Source organism: Mirounga leonina, unplaced genomic scaffold (genome assembly GCF_011800145.1).
Source record: "Mirounga leonina isolate KUSES-001 unplaced genomic scaffold, KU_Mleo_1.0 Mir_95, whole genome shotgun sequence".
In the NCBI taxonomy this organism is placed as follows: domain Eukaryota; kingdom Metazoa; phylum Chordata; class Mammalia; order Carnivora; family Phocidae; genus Mirounga; species Mirounga leonina.
This window is the reverse complement of record NW_023270865.1, coordinates 25,574,452-25,587,437: the sequence shown is the minus strand read 5'-3', so window position 1 is coordinate 25,587,437 and position 12,986 is coordinate 25,574,452. Positions and strand designations below refer to the sequence as shown.

The 12,986-nt window shown below is 38.9% G+C and overlaps 1 long non-coding RNA gene and 2 pseudogenes across 1 annotated transcript in view; all 3 read left to right on the top strand.

Annotated features, from left to right (window-relative positions):
* Positions 1 to 2,016: 2,016 nt before the first annotated feature.
* Positions 2,017 to 3,638, top strand: LOC118006254 (annotated as a pseudogene).
* Positions 3,639 to 5,211: 1,573 nt separating this feature from the next.
* On the top strand, positions 5,212 to 5,761 carry LOC118006255 (annotated as a pseudogene).
* A 633-nt stretch (positions 5,762 to 6,394) lies between these two features.
* Positions 6,395 to 12,986, top strand: part of LOC118006260 — a 285,798-nt gene continuing 279,206 nt past the window's right edge. Inside the window, exon 1 of the long non-coding RNA XR_004678029.1 lies at positions 6,395 to 6,454. This is a non-coding gene — a long non-coding RNA (uncharacterized LOC118006260). The remainder of the gene's footprint in view (positions 6,455 to 12,986) is intronic.

The window sequence follows — 12,986 nt, the reverse complement described above, 5'->3', positions numbered from 1 at the left end:
AACGAGAAAGCCCAAAGGGGCTAGATGACAGTCTTAACTTCCAGTTCAATGGAATCATTGCTGTGTCCCCTGCTAGAAGCACCTGTCCCTTTGGAACTAAGACCTCTAGGCCAGCAGAGCATAATATCATGGGAAGAGGAAGTAAAAATTTTGCTAGTGGGTGGGGCACTTGGAGTAATAGAGAGAAGTGCCACTCCCGCTTCCACCCCTTGACTCCTGGACCCATATACTGGATGCTGACACAGAGCATATATAACCTTCTGGAGAACCTTACTCCAGCCCTGCAAGGTATTTCCACCTAACTGGTGTTGTAACTGAGTCTTCAAAAAGCCATTTCACCATTATATCAAAATAGCTGCTTCAGGATAGTGAGAAAGATGGTAAGACCAGTGAATTCCATGAACATGGGCCCATTGCTACACTTCTTTTGCTTTGAAGTGAGTTCTTTAATCAGAAGCATGCTATGTGGAATACCACGATGGTGGATAAGGCATTCGGTAAATCCATGGATGGTAGTTTTGACAGAATAATTGCATGCAGGGAACGCAAATCCATATAAAGTAAGTGTCAATTCAAGTAAGAATAAAATGCTCCCCTTTCATGATAAAAGTGGTCCAGTGTAATCAAGCTGCCATGCACCCGTATCAGGAACTCAGTGTTAGTTGTTGATGCTGGCAGATTGGACACTCAGCTGCGGCTGTGGCCAGGTTGACCTTGGTAAGTGGAAGTCCATGTTCCTAAGCCCATGCATAACCTCCATCCCTGCCACCACGGCCACTTTGTTCTAGAGACTTCCCTTGGCCTTTCCCACAATAATAGCCCTAACTCCACAGGTCAGGGAAATAATGTGGGGATCCTGCTAGTGGCTGAGTGTGTCTATTCCAATTACGTATTCTGGAACTGGGGAATTAACCACAGGATGGGTTTGAGGACCCACAGAGCATACTATGAGATGGACTTGAGCTAATACTCCATTGATCATTTGATCTCCATAAACCCCTGCACTGCCTGGTGGTCTACAATGACATTTACATCTCCTGGAATTCATGTCAGTTCAGAGCCAGTGTCCAATAGTCCAGAAAGACTTGATTATTTACTTTTCCCCAATGAGTTACCCTGATAAAAAGCTGTAGGTCCCTTTAAAGAGGGATGGAAGAAATATTACCAGTATAAATTTTTGTCAGGCCTCTGCTTCATTCAGCTTCTGGGTCAGTAAACTGGCTCAAGTCTGGGAATTGATTGAGGGGCTGTGACTCTGTTTTTATGTTCAGGTTAAACTTTTGTTCACTTGACCTAGAATTTTTCTGCTTATACAGATCAAGTAGAATTTAGTTCTTGTTTGTTTGTTTGTTTGTTTGTTTGTTTAATATCTATTCCACTTTTAGGAACACCACAATCAAATACTCAGTGCCATAGGTTTATGTAAATCAGACTATTCTAATTGCTGCTTTGTTTCTGTCACCCATTATCATAACCATGCCAAACTTGCCTTTGGTGACTGACTGCTGTTACTTGGCCCCTGCCTGCCTGAAACTCAATTACTGAATTTCCCAATTCAGTGACTAGTTCTCATTGTAAGGTCTAACCTATAGAGAGGAACTATCATAGAGTTCTTCAAGGATGCCAGGATTCTCCTTAACAATTTATTTCTCACAGTAATGGTGAAAGGCAAGCCTTTAAAACCTTCCCAGTGTGAGTGAGTAGGTCTTAAATGACAAATTTACTCTAACATTCCAATTTTTCTAAGGCTTTGAATCCTTTTCCATTAAACTTAGGCAGGTCTGGCATTTCCAATTTGTTCACTATAGGCCGCATTTTAGTCCATGTTTCAGCCAACCAAACAAACTGTGAGAGTCTTTCCTAAATCCCCAATCTGCAACATTAAATGCAGAATCTCTGCTTAGTGAGATTTTATCAATAAATTTACCCTGATCCAAATTTATGTTCCTTCCAACATTATCCCACACCCTCAATATTGTTTCACACACATACTCCACAAATTTCTGTCTCTATAAATTAGGAAACTTAAATAGTTCTTTTGGAATATAGTATACTTCCTCATGAGTTATACTTCATACCTCACCTTTAGGGGCCTGCTGCAATGAGTCTAGTTATAGCCTCTTTTCATGCCTAGTGCAGCCATGGCTTGTGGTCCCAAGAAGTATCTGAAGAATGTAGCAGCTCCAAAGCATTGGATGCTGGATAAACTAACCAGTGTGTTTGCTCCTCGTCTATCTACTGGTCCCCATAAGCTGAGAGAATGTCTCCCTCTCATCATTTTCCTAAGGAACAGACTTAAGTATGCCCTAACAGGAGATAAAGTAAAGAAGATCTGTGTGCAGCATTTTATTAAGTTTGATGGCAAGGTCTGAACTGATATGACTTACCCTGCTGGTTTTATGGATGTCATCAGCATTGACAAGACTGGGGAGAGTTTCCATCTGATCTATGACACCAAGGGTCATTTTGCTGTTCATTGGATTACACCTGAGGAGGACAAGTATAAGTTGTGCAAAGTGAGAAAGATCTTTGTGGGGACAAAAGGAATCCCTCATCTGGTGACTCATGATGCTCGCACCATCTGCTATCCTGATCCCCTCATCAAGGTGAATGACACCATTCAAATTGATTTGGACCCTGGAAAGATTACTGATTTAATCAAGTTTGATACTGGTAATCTGTGTATGGTAACTGGAGGTGCTAACCTGGGAAGAATCGGTGTGATCACCAACAGAGAGAGACACCCTGGTTCTTTTGATGTAGTTCATGTGAAAGATGCCAATGGCAACAGCTTTGCCACCTGACTCTCCAACATTTTTGTTATTGGCAATGGCAACAAACCATGGATTTCTTTTGCTTGTGGAAAGGGTATCTGCCTTACCATTGCTGAATAGAGAGACAAGAGACTGGCAGCCAAACAGAGCAGTGGGTAAAATGGTCCCTGACATGATGTGATTGGAAGGTGACTGGAAGTCTTTATACTTCATTACAGCACACACACACACACACACACACACAATGAGTCTAGTTATAGGTCAAAAAACAAAGAGGGTTTGTGGGAGTGGGTCATGAGGAGAATCAGCATTGTCTTGCATGGCAGCTACATCAGAGGAGGCCATTACACAGACAAGGCAGGGTTAATCCCCTCAGAACAGGGCGAGGGTGGAGTGGGTAGAGAAGCTGCGGCTACCGCTAATAGTGGGGAAGCCACTACTGCTGGGGTGGGGAGGCCGTTTCTCCTGATTGTGAGGGGGTGGAGAGGCTTCTTTCACTGCCAAAGAAGACTTATCAGAATGTAGGGGCTCAATGTCCCTAGCTTCATCAGTCTTCCCACACATCTTTATTCCAACTTTCAGGATCCCATTCTTTCCCCATCAGTGTACCTACTTTAACAGTAAACACCCTGTGAGAGTGGGTGTTCAAATTATGGTGTAATTCAGCCAGATGCAGGATGAGATTATGTGTTTTATTTTCAGCAATCTCAGTCCTATAGTACTGGAAATAGGGATCTCTTTTCAGAGCACCCAAAGAAACTTTCAGGTATTTATGCCTGAGCTGAGAATTTGAATCCCTGAGTTCATCCTTTTCTTTCACTGTTTTGTCCAGCTAACTGGGAGCAACAGAAATCTCAGTATATTTCTCGGTTTTCCAGAAATGTTCAAAAGTAGAATATGCACAGTTTCTCAGCCCCTTGCTTCTTATAAATGGTTGATTAGGAGTCCAATAGTATCATGGACTATCGGTGCCATCTTAACTTCTGGAAATAGAATCATTAGTGTCTCTAAATTTAATCAGGTTAGAGATGCAATTCTGGAGAGCCTCGAATCAACCCAGAAAAATCATCCTTAAAATTCTGTTCTAATCTGGGTTCTCCAGAGAAACGGAACCCAATAGGATGCAAGATACACACACACACACACACACAGATATAAAGAGATCATAAGGAATTGGTTTATGTTGTTACTGAGGCTGAGAAGTCCCACAATCTGCGGTAAGCTTGGAGACTCAGGAGAACTCTTGGTGTAATTTTGGCCTGAATCTGATTACTAATGGTGTAAGTTCCAGTCCAAGTCCTTTTCTTTTTCTAGTCAGGCCTCCAGTGGATTGGATAAAGCCCATACACTTTAGGTAGAGCAATCTGCAGTCCTCAGTCTACCAATTCAAACATTAATTTCATCCAGAAATGCCCTCACAGACATGCCCAGAATAATGGTGGGCCAAATATCGAGGCACCCTGTGGCCCAGTCAAGTTGACACATAAAATTAACCATTATGTTCCTTCTCTCTCATTCATTTATATCAGTATGAATGTATAGATTCTTGTTTTTTCAATGGATTTCATATATAACCATCATTATTTAGGTGCTCAAATTGTCTCAGATTTGGTTTGTGACAGCCACTTTAAACTGATATCTGTGTCACTTGACATGCTTGCATTTTCTTTTAGGGACTTTTTTTCTGGCATAACAAGCTATCCCAGGCTCACTTTATACTTTCTTTCCCCAGCGCTGAAATTTAGCTGTTTCTCTAAGAAGGTCTGGGTTCTTTTAGGAAAAGATGGTGTTTAGAATTGAAGATCTTGGTGTTTAAAGTGCTTATTGTTATTGGGATGGTATTGTTGCTAGATCCACTCAGCAGAAAAAGGTAGGAAAAGTATCTGTATATGTACTTACATACATATATATCTATGCTTTTAATTCTACCTATGTATGTGTATATGTATCTATATGTGTGTGTTTTAAAAAATGAGTTTCCACCAGCACACCAATACTCTCAATTCCCAGCTAGCACCTAACACACTGACCTAAACATTTTCAAACACTCTTGCTTTCTATATTTGTAAATCCCTTCTCTAGCCTCAACATATTTACTAACATGCTCAGTTTCACCTGTATTAAACCAGTCTTCCAACCATACCAGCCACGTCGTCAAGATCTCAGCCTCATGTTTCTTTTTCAGCTTCTCTGCCATCTCTTTGGCCCTTGGGCATACTTCCACCTCCACATCTCATGGTCAGACTGCCACCTCCGAGGGGAGGGAACAGAAAGGAGCTTCAACAACTCCTTAATATTGTATTTTTAAATATAGTAAACACTTTGAATATATAGATTTAATATTCACAGATTCAGATAATTATAAGTATTCTCCAAAGTCTTTGTAAGAGTTGATAATTCTGCTGAGGCATGAATTTACATTAAACATGCAGGGCTGTGGGCCTTGCAGACGCCACCGCCCCGGAGCCGCCCTCGCCGCCCAGCCATGGTCAATTCCACCGTGTTCTTCGGCATCGCCGTGGACGGCGAGCCCTTGGGCCGCGTCTCCTTCGAGCTGTTTGCAGACAAAGTTCCAAAGACAGCAGAGAACTTCCGTGCCCTGAGCACTGGGGAGAAAGGATTTGGTTATAAAGGTTCCTGCTTTCACAGGATTATTCCGGGATTTCTGTGCCGGACTTCACACGCCAAAACGGCACTGGAGGCAAGGCCATCTATGGGGAGAAGTTTGATGATGAGAATTTCATCCTGAAGCACACGGGTCCTGGCATCCTGTCCATGTCAACGCTGGACCCAACGTGACCGGTTCCCAGTTCTTCATCTGCACTGCCAAGACCGAGTGGTTGGATGGCAAGCTTGTAGTCTTTGGCAACGTCAAAGAAGGCAAGAACATCGTGGAGGCCATGGAGCGCTTTGGATCCAGGAACGGCAAGACCAGCAAGAAGATCACCATTGCTGACTGTGGACAGATCTAATAAATCTGACTTGTGTTTTATCTTAACCTCCAGACCATTCCTCTGTAGCTCGGGAGAGCACCCTTCCACCCCCACCTCTTCGAAATATCCCAGAACCTTTGCAGGCTCCATGGTTCCTTATCCCCAGGTCTAGCTGGATTGCAGAGTTCAGTTTATGATGATGAAATAAAACCTAAACCACAACAACAACAACAACAACAACAACAAAAACATGCCGGTCTGTGGTTAAGAGAAAGTCACTTACTCCCAGTGCTCCATTCACTGGGTGTTATACACAAACAGTGAATCATGGAACACTACATCAAAAACTAATGATGTAACGTATGGTGATTAACATAACATAATAAAAAAATAAATAAATATGTATTCCTGAAAAAAAAAAGTCACTTACTGTGGTAGTTTTAAATATATCCACAAATTCTTTGCTATTCTTCCCATCAAGAAGTGGAATCTAATTCTTCCCATGAATAAGGGCTGGCCTTAATGACTTGCTTTTAACAAATAGAATATGGCAGAAATGATATCACATTATATCCAAGGCCAGATGCTATAAGGTGATCTGTCTCTTTTCCTCTTGGGATGCTTTCTTTTGGAACCCAGCCCCACGCTGTGAGGAATTCCAGGCCATATGGAGAGTCCATGTCTAGGTGTTTTGAACAGTATTCCAGCTGAAGTCTCAGCCAAAGGCCAGCATTAACTACCAGACACGTAAGATGACTCCAGTCCCCAGCCATTGTCTGACTATAACCAAATAAGATACCCTGAGCAAAAACTGCCTAGCTGAGCCCAGTCAACCCCCAGGCTCCTGAGAGAGAATCATAATGAAACATTTGGGTTTCCTTTCAGCTGCGGAGTTTGAGATGGCTTATTACACAACAGTAGATAACCAGAACATTTATCTAATGACTGTGTCTATCCACTTGTCTAGAATCTGATCTGAACACAGATTTTCCATTTATAGTTTAATATAGTAACTTAATTCTTCTAACAACTCTATCAAGTAGACATTAAAATCCCCAATTTTTAGAGTTGATAAGTAATATGTTATCATGGAAACTTGAGAAATTAAGTCTTAGACAATGTTAAGGGTCGGCGGCAATTCATTTTTGTTTTTCTTTTTCTTTTTTTTTTCAGGATCTTAAACCTTGATTAACCTCCAGGACTTTCTCACTCATTCCCTTTTACTTTTATGCAGCACTTGAAGCCCACATAGCATCACCTTCTTTAAGAAATTTTCCTTTTTTTCTAGCTTCCACAACATAACAGTGGCCTATTTTTTCATTCACTTCTTCAACAACGTCTTTTCTGCCTTCTTGGCTCTTCTTTCTGCCCCCAGTTTCCCAAGGTGACATTTCCCAAGGTGCACTCTGAAGTACTCTACTCTCTTTACAGTCTTCCTCAGAAGTCTTCTTCTCTCACTATAATTATCATTTCTAAACAGATAAATTTCCCTATCTGAATTGATAGCCCTGATTTTTTTCTATATTTGTATTTTCCGGCTCATCATTTCCTCTTTAAAACCTCAGTGTCTGGGGCGCCTGGGTGGCTCAGTCGTTAAGCGTCTGCCTTCGGCTCAGGTCATGGTCCCAGGGTCCTGGGATCGAGCCCCGCATCGGGCTCCCTGCTCAGCAGGAAGCCTGCTTCTCCCTCTCCCACTCCCCCTGCTTGTGTTCCCTCTCTTGCTGTGTCTCTCTCTGTCAAATAAATAAAAAATTAAAAATAAATAAATAAAATAAAATAAAACCTCAGTGTCATCCCAAAATACAATTAGGACAGAATGATACTTCCAACTTTCTTTTCATCTTTTCTGTTATATTTGACACGACCTCTACCTGAGCCATTGCCTGCTAACTGGTTGCTAGGCTTCCAACCTCCTTCCCTAACCTGTCGTATTTATTAGTACCAGCTCATATCACTAAAATATTTTCATATTAAATCCTGATTGAAAACTTCCAATGTATATATACATGTGGTCCTATATGTATAAAGGACATAAAGATTCTCCAGAACTGGACCACAACTGTTTTACTAATTTGTCTCATCCTCACCTCTCAAATGTAATTCCAGTATCAGTCCGATGGGTCTATTCACTGTCCCTTAAACATTTCTTGTCATGCTTACCTCTTCAGCTTTGTTTCCTTTGCTTCCCTGGAGTTCTCTCATTTTTTTGTATTTGTTCAACTCTAACCCTCAAGGTATTCTTATCAGCCCAAGTGGTGATAAAGGGCCTTGAAGAAAAATAAAACAGTATTAAAGGGAGATACGTATGTACGGGAGGTGGGAAGTACTGTTTTATAGAAAATGGCCAGGGGATTCCTCTGTCATAGAGGAGATCTGGAAGAAATGAAGAGAGATCCACAGACATATCTGAGAGAAGATTATTCTAAGCAGAGGAAACAGCAAATGCAAAGGCCCTGCAGCAGAATGTGCTTGGTATGGTCAAGAAACAAGGAATACTGCAGGGCTAGAGTAGAATGAGCAAGGGAAAGGATTTGGAGATGAAGTCAGGGAGGTTGGGGTACCGTTCTTCCAGAATGGTGATGGTTATTCCAAGGACTGTGGCTTGACTCCATGTAAGAAAATCATTGGACTGCAGGCTTTGGACGTAGTGTCATCTGGTTTATGTGTTAGATCAGAACTTTGATTATCATGGTATCCCTTCTCTGGAAATGCCAGGAATCTGGCAATTTATAAAATCAGGAAAACCTCCTTGCTTTTAAAGAAACCCATCTAACCTATGGTTTATTTTACTATAAGTTTAAATCATAATATATTCAATATTTGGAGATTTCAAAATTTTATGGGCTTGTTTCTTAATTTTGTTCTGCTTTTCTTTTCTTTGATTTTACTGTTTTGTAACATAATTTTATTCTCTAAAGTAATACATATACACAGTTTAAAAGACAAATATTGGCACAAGTTTATAAAAGAAATAGTGTTCTTTTCCTTTCTCTTTCCTACCTCTGACTCCTGCTCTCCCATGGTAATTACTTTTAATTCTTTTATCTTTGTTTATAGTATACCTAAGTAATATGTTTATACTGCCAGTCAGGATTTTTTTTTTCCAGTTTTAGATATTATCTGTTAATTTCCTCCAGAGAATGTAATGATACAACTCTATCATGTATCTCTCTTGTGGGCTACATATATGTTCTCATTTCCCTTCCACCTTTTCCCTATATAGTTTTTTCAGTTTTGGGATAGGTCAGTATTCAGTGTTTATATTATTATAGCCATGAAAATATTGTCGAACCATGTTGTATACTATGATTATTTTCTTTGCTTATATAACTTTTTTCTCATCTTTCTTTCTTTCTTTCTTTCTTTCTTTCTTTCTTTCTTTCTTTCTTTCTTTCTTTCTTTCTTTCTTTCATTATTCCTATTTGGTTCTTTTGTAGTTGCCTGTGTACCTATATCATTAGTTCTTTTCAAACTCTCCAAATGCATTTTAAAATCAGTCCTACATTTTTTTTTAATATGGTCAAATGCATCAGGTAAACTGTCAGTTCTTTTTTTTTTTTTTAATTTGTTTTCTTGAAAAGCCATCCCTTCTAGAACCCTCTGTACTTTTGCTCCAATCTGGACAGGGTGTTGTCTAGACCTGTTGCCTCTTGTCACCCTTGGACTTCCTCATCTTTCTAGCACTTCATTATACCATCATCCCAGAAATAATACCCTTTAGCTCTCTCTTATATTATAGCCCATATTTCTTGGGTCTTTTTTGTTGTTGTTGTTATACCATATTTTCCATTAGCTTCCTAAGAAAAATGTCATCAAAGGTAATTTTTTTTTTACCTTACATATCTGAAAATATATTTATTCCACTGATAATTTGGTTTTGAACTCTGGGTTACAGATCTCTTTTTTTTTTGCCCTTAGTTAGAAAGGCATTGCTTTCTTATCATCTAGCTTTTTATGCTGTTGAGAAATTTGATATTTGATTTCTAATCTGTTATTACATTCTGGTGTTTAGTTAGTATGAAGGGACAGACTTTATTCACCTTCTCAGCTAATCTTGTTCTAGGACATTCCCTGTTTTCATAGATATCTTGTGTCTCTAATTTCTCACCATTTCTAGATTTTGCAGCATAAATTATCCTGCTCTTATTTGGCATTGCTTGCTGTTGGGACTTAAGTTTTAACTTATCTGCTCTGTTATATTAGAGACCACTCAATTACCTATTTTCCATCTTCCAAAATTATGTTTAAATCTCTTGTTTTCTTTATTTTTTTCCACTCTTTCTTCTTGTGGGGTTTATACTTCTTAGAAACTTCTTTGTATTGATTTCTGGACATTGCAGGGATTAAATATGTGTTCAATATGCCATGTTTGACAGGAAGTTAAGGATTTCAGAATTTTAAGAAACAAACCTATTTTTCTACCTTTGTTTAAAGAGCTTCAATTTCCATATACAGTCTATCTATAAAGCAAATTCCCTAATAGTGCAAAGTAACATCTGCTAATATAAGAATGCTAGATAGGAATTGAATTCATGAAAATCAAATCAACACATTAGTCAGGGTCTAACATGACAGTACTAGGCATCAAGAGGATATTAAAGAAGTATATGATATGGTCTCTTCTTTTAGGGTGCTTACCATCTTGTTGGGATGATAAGGTACACACACTATCATATGAGAGAGTTAAAGATTTCATTAGAAATCTAAAAAAATACTAGAAATGGACTTGAACAAAAAAGTTGATGGTTTAATTAAGTGGAATAGATAAGGTAGGCGCTTCTGAGAAGAATGGGAATGTATGAATAAAGGTATGAATATAAAATAAAAACGTTCTAAAAGTAAAATACATTTGCAACACTGACAGTTTCTTACCTACTTTGTCCATTTTACGTAATCTTTTTTGGGGGGGGGAGGTTGAAGGTAGTAGCAGTAATCAATTTCAAAGAAATGTTAGTGACCTTAATTATTTACAGTCATTGTAGGCCTCAAAATGGGGTTTTCTTCAGACATTCTTTGAGTCTTTCTGTTTCAGCTACATGATTCGAAGTGGAGATCAGCCCCTGTGTCTGGCAAACCTAGACTTAATTGGATTAGCAAATGCAAGTCTAGAATTTTAAATACCAAATTTGTGCACATTCTTGGCACTCTACACCCATGGGAGGCATTTTGGGGGAATGCTTAAAAGTCTACAAAGGGTCCAGACTAACCAATCTACGCACTTGGGGCAAAAATTTCAACCTGAGGCTACATTTTCATTTTAAAATGTTTTCCAATTTCTCAGTATACCACTGCAGTTTAGCTCCTTGCTTGTGAGCCTAAGTGTATCAGAGAATATACCCCCTATTCTTTTTTCTTCTATCTCCCTAGATAGTTGCTAGGCCTTCATTTATCCATTTGCCATTTCCCACATTTGATAAGTGAATGCTGAATATAATTTTTGTATTCAAACATGTGAGTTCTCATCCAAATATAGTCCTCAGTGAGGCAAGAGAATGTTAATATCCCTTTACTCCCTTCCCTATCCTCATCTTTACAATCCTGGGAGTTTAACTAGCTTGTTTTATGAAATTTAACTCTGCTGACAGTCTTCAGTCTTCTTCAATGTTTAATTCAAATCTACTGCTCTGCCATAAAACCTTTCCCAATTCTAATATATATTTTACCCTATATTACCTGAATTGTGTTTTATTTACCACAGACTCAGACATTTTAGCATGTACTATTTCTCTAATAATACAATGTGTATTTGATGTGATCAGTCCCCGTAGATTGATCAAGAAATAAATTTCAAGAGGCACCTGGGTGGCTCAGTCAGTTCAGCATCTGACTCTTATTTTGGCTTAGGTCATGATCTCAGGGTCCTGAGATCAAGCCCCATGTCAGCTCCGTGCTCAGCAGGGAGTCTCCTTGAGATTCTCTCTCTCCTTCTGCCCTTCCCCCCCATTCGCACTCTCTCCCCACTCTCTAAAATCAATAAATCTTTTTAAAAAAAGAAATTTCAAAGATGTCATATTACATATAGAATATAATTTTGCTGATAATTCAATCCGTTATTGGACATACACAAAGTGGATCAATTGGTTTTACTACAACTGATTCTAACCAATTATAACCATGTTTCAACTGCAATAATCTTAGTCAAAAATAACCGTCTTTCAAGACATGTATGTTTCCCCCCCCAAAATACACTCTATAACTAGATTTTTGAATGTGAAAAATATTTCCACCTCAGAAGTTAATTTTCCACCCCAGAAAAATATTTCCATTTCAGGTATCTTGAAATTTATGGATAAAATGTTTTCAGTACAGAACTGTGTGTTTGGTGAATGGAGATTTACAAAGAGAAAATGAACATCAAAACTTCAGCTTAATCTTCAGCAGTTCTTTGCACAAATCCTCCCCTTGTACCCTAACTTTGAAGACTAATTAACACATATATCATTTTGCCTTTGCAGTCTTACTTTCAAACACACTCTCGGTTTTATGTTACTCTGGATTTGAAGACCAGTCTCTCTGCACTTTTTACCAAAAGAGCAATAGACAAGGGAAGGAAAGAAGGGAGGAAAGGCAGAAGGGGTGGAAAAGAGGAAGGAAGGAAATCACTCAAGTCGTATTTTTCATTGTGTGTAGTTTTCCTAAAGATGGTTATGGAGGAGGGGTTAGATTCTGAGCTTGGAGCCTTTTCTAGCTTCCAGTTCATTCCTTCTTCATTTTTCTGGAGTTATCAATAAGTGTTTCCTTTTGTCTTACCTAAAACACATCTATTTCTATTCAGATGCTGGAAGCACAGCTTCTCCTCTGAAATGGGCTTTTAAAATCTTGTGTTTAATAAAGGTAGCCCTCTTCTTGCATATGAATTTTCTATTAGCTGCCAAGAAAATTGAAGTTTCTTGATATCCCTAGACTTAAAGATTCCTTAGCTTCTTTTGAACATCCTTAGAAACAACCTGGACACACACCTTATAAACTGATATTAAAGTAAAAGACACTTGGGTCTTGGTTCCATGAGATATTCTGTGACTATGTATACCTTCAATACCTCAAGATGAACCATCATAAATATGGCCTTTTGTGACAGGAAAAAAAATATGTTGGGAAACTTGGTAACTTCGAGAACATTGTTTTGTGTTTAAAGTATTGTGTATTATTACCATAGTAGTTAATATTTATTAAACCTTTACTTGGGCTATGTACTGGTCTATCTCCATTCCCTACAAAGATCCTGTAAGTTCACTGTATTTTTTTTCTGCTATAACAAATTACCATAAACTGGGTGGCT